At 43.3% G+C, this 4342-nt stretch overlaps 1 pseudogene; it reads left to right on the top strand.

Moving 5' to 3' along the window:
* The first annotated feature begins 230 nt into the window (after nucleotides 1-230).
* Nucleotides 231-1712, top strand: LOC101585055 (annotated as a pseudogene).
* Nucleotides 1713-4342: the final 2630 nt, after the last annotated feature.

Here is a 4342-nt window from a genome sequence, read left to right as displayed (position 1 = left end):
GCTTCCAGGCCTGCTCATCTGCGCTTGCTTTTCCTGCATGGTCTCCCCAGGAACAGGGCTTCCAGGCCTGCTCTGTATGTGCCTCTGTGGGCTTCTTCGTTCGTGGATTTCCTCACAGACCCTACATGAGGCGATTGTTCCCCAGCTGCCCCTTTGGGCCACCATAGGGGGAAGGACCTCAGTTGCTGAGCTCACCCCTCCCAAACTGCAGGGGCGCCTTCCCAGTGCGCATGCTCCTTCCCGCCCCTCCTGTGCCCATGCTCCTTCCCGCCCCTCCTGTGCCCATGCTCCTTCCTGCCCAGGCCCAGTACCCTGTCAATTCTCTTTCATCCAATGAAACTACCAGCAATCCTAGTGACATCCACAGCCCGGCAACTGTACTGTGCAGCTTGACTCCGACCTCAGTCATTTCCTGTACTCGGAGAGGGAAATACTTCAGCTCAAGGAGTGGACCTGCAGAGGACAACCGTGTGACACTGATGCTGAAGCATCTTCTCTGCAAAATCAAGTCCACCACCCCCATCAGTGTGGCCAAGTACCTGAAGCAGGTGTTAACCCACCAGCCGAGGGATAATATGTGCACCCCAATATGCTGGGAGAAAATGGAGGTTTCATTATCTGTTCTGAAATAAGTCAGACTTTTAAGGAGCTACTAGGAATATGGTTCATTAGTGAATGGATGTCGGCTGGGAAAAACGCAGCTCTTCAGCTGGTGGAACTGGGACCCAGTCAGAGTACCCTCATGGGAGACATTTTGAGGTTGTTCAGTGAGGTTGGGTGTGTGCTACAGAACTGTGACACTTCAATGCACCTGGTAGAAGTGAGCAAAAGCTTGAGGGATCTTCAAGCCTCAACACTGACTGAAGCAAAGATCCCATAGGGCAGTATGCGGAGTGCCTAGTGTACAGGAAAGGTGTTCCTAGGTCTGGCCTCCCAGTATGCTGGAACTGGGCTCTACAGGGTGTTCCAAAATGGTACAGCTTTTCTCTTGCACATGAATTTTTTGTTATTCTTCCTGTGCATAATTTTCAGAAAACACCCAAGAATGCAGAGGAATACTCATTGATATTAATGCACAGTTTCTGAGAAGTTGAAGTTTGTTCTGGCACCTTGTGTCCCCCCAGCAGAAGCTATTCTGCAACATGATGAAAGAAGGGATCATGCTGAAGTGCATCCTGATGCTGGGGTTGTCATTCAGGAACTTTCTGAATGCATTGCACTCACTGAAGGTGCTGTGCTGATTGCTCATTAAGGTCATGATGGAACAAAGATGGATGCCTTCAAAAGAATTTATGGCCACAAGTTTCATGATGTCTTAATCACTCCTGAAACAGCAGACCTAACAGCTGATGTGGACTTCCTTACTTGCACTGGATGGCACAAAGAAAAGTAGTGTCTCTGGATCTCATACAACAACAAACATTTTTTTAATACTATGTGTATTGATGTTCTGAAATGGCTGAAGGTTCTTTTAGGTAAATCAGATGAGCTTTTGATGAGGCATCAGTTATTTCAGGAGTGTGATGTGTTAACAAACCCTCAGAGGATGGGAGAAAGACCTGACTTCTTTGCCTTGCTGCCTCAGCAGAGACTTCTTGGCAGAAGGCATCACATAAGTGCATGCCAGTCAAAGCCCTCTGCATCACCTGTGGCTAGGGTTGGTGAACTGGCTGGGCAGTGATGTTACAGCTTGGAGTTTGTAATCCTTCAGTCTTCCCAAGACATCAAACCAAAGGGAGCACATTTCATACACTAAAGCTAACCAAAGATGTAATACATTTTGTGGCTGGCTCAGCCCACCATAGCAGCAGGGCAGGTTTGGTATGAGGTGCCGGGAATCGAACCACGGTCCCTGTGTACTTGTATAAGCAGGCCTTCTGCACTGCTGAGCTATCTCAGCAGCCCAATAGAAATATTATAAAAGAGGACATAGAATAGGATATCTGACAGATTGCTAAGCTCTTACTAAGTGAAAACAATAGGCAATAGGACAACTACATTTTTAGTTACTATTTTTGCTAAAGGTGACCTTTTCATACTTATGTTATTTCATAGGAACTAATATAAATTTACAATTTTAAGTATTCCAAACCTTCATTTCAAGGCATGAGCCCCTATTTGAAAAATAACTGTATTACCAAGGCTTAGGAAAATAGCACAACCAAATAAGATTTTCCTTGGATCCCTCTGAGAGGTGGGTCAAGATTTTTACATGAAAGTTTGGTGATGCAGAAATATGCTTTATTATCAAGCTTTTGGAGAATATTTACAAAATATGGCATGTAACAAAAATATAGAAATGATTGAACAACGTCATCATAGACTACTTTGTACATTATCAAATGTTTCTAGCAAGCAATTATTGCACAAACTCAATTTGACTTCAAGACATTTTGGTTTTTTAGAATCTGGAATATGAACTCCAAATTATCTGACAAAACTTTCTTAGCATTCAAGAAAGAGTGTAATTTATTTCGTGACTTGTAATGTTTACATAAGTATGACAAAAGATCATAATTCCAGTTACTTTTCATCATATGTAGAAATATACTAGGTTGACTAGTGATTCAAAATTATACTATTTTGTCTATGCTGATATAAAGATATACACTGGAGAAATTTGGGGACATCCATCACAGAGTAAACCCACTTATATAAACTATTTTCAAAATTAATTTGGTTAAATCTTTGCCTCGGGCATGTGAAGGCATACCATGCCATATGTGGAAGGCCTCCTAGAGATATGTAGTGCCACATACTGTCCAGGACCATTCACACTCAGTGTACACACATCAGTGTCTAGCCTCTCATGCCTCAGTTTATCTCTAAGACTCATGATGATCTTCCAATATGACTATTGGGAAGATAAATTAAAATATATTTAAAAACTTAGAACACAGAGGCATTGCATAATATTTCTGTTTTCTGAAGGATATTTTTAGTCCTTGGTGAATAGCTTCAAGGATCATTAAAGCCCTTTGTATTCTCTTCACATACAAGATCATATTTGTTCTTCTCCCAAATTCATTGGAAAAATTAACACTTTTATACTTTAAAATGAGTAAATACATTCATATATATCTCATCTCTATGACAATATTTTCAAGAAGGTAGAATTATGATCTTCATTTTATGGACTGATGAGCTAGACTCACATCTGCTTAGGCCAACAGAGCCCAAAGACACAAACTCAGATTACCTGACTCTAAATCTTTTCCTTTCCTTAGAAAGGGGTATGTGTGTGTGGTGGGGGGAAGCAGATTCATAGGGATTTCAGAAGAAAGCATAAACAAGAAGCCACTATAAATCTTGTAAGAAAATGGTCCCAAATCTGAACTTTTCACTGGACAAATATAGGCTGAGCATCCCTACTGTGAAAGCCTAAAAGCATCACTACTTTCAAAGAAATTTTGGATTTTAGAACATTTCAGTGTTGAAGGTCTATGGAAACACTGCAAAATCTGGAAAACAATGAAATCTGAAACATTTCTGGTAAAAAGCATTTCAGACAAAGGGATACTCAACCTGTATCAGTAACTATTTTTATAAGAGTCTGTTGCTGAAGTCGATATATAAAAAGAAGTTCTTATTAGCTGTTTAATTTGTTATAGAGGTAATATAGCTGAACTATTATAATATAATTTATGTCCATGTCTATTCCTTCCAAATGGTTACAATGAAGGAATTTTAAACATTCCAAATTTGTAAAGCTCTTCACTATGCTAAGGGAAAAGAAAAACATATCTTCCAACATAGTGACAAGAGAATTACGTGGCCCTTAGTTGGCTTTAAATATACATTTTCTGAGACTCAGTCCTAGCCTAGGTCCAGTGAGTGTGTGGGAGAGCTTCCTGCTACCCTGCGCTGGCGGGCCCAGTCCCAGCCCAGGAGCAGCATGGGCTGGACCCTCTCCGACCCCTTTGGGACGCCCCCCACCACTCCACAGACCTCCCCCAACCGCCCGCCGAGTAGGAATTTCTGCTGCGTTCCGGGAACCCGCAGACCCAGTCCTAGCCCAGGTCCAGTGAGTGTGTAGGAGAGCTCCCTGCTACCTTGCACAAGTGGGACCAGTCCCAGTCCAGGCGCAGCGTGGGCCGGACCCTCTCCCACAACCTCGGGACGCCCCCCACCACTCCGCAGACCTCCCCGACCGCGCTCACCGAGTAGGAATTTCTGCTGTGTTCCGGGAACCCCCAGACCCAGTGCTAGCCCAGGTCCGGTGAGTGTGTGGGAGAACTTCCTATTCCCCCTACTAAACTTTGCACCCCTCCAGACATAACTCAGGCCTAGCATACACACCTAGGGTGTAACTATGCAGCTACAAGCCCTGCAGAGAGTGTAG

This window comes from Octodon degus, unplaced genomic scaffold, assembly GCF_000260255.1.
Source record: "Octodon degus isolate 3935 unplaced genomic scaffold, OctDeg1.0 scaffold00399, whole genome shotgun sequence".
In the NCBI taxonomy this organism is placed as follows: domain Eukaryota; kingdom Metazoa; phylum Chordata; class Mammalia; order Rodentia; family Octodontidae; genus Octodon; species Octodon degus.
Note: the sequence above shows the minus strand (reverse complement) of the source record. Positions and strands in the feature narration are given on the sequence as shown.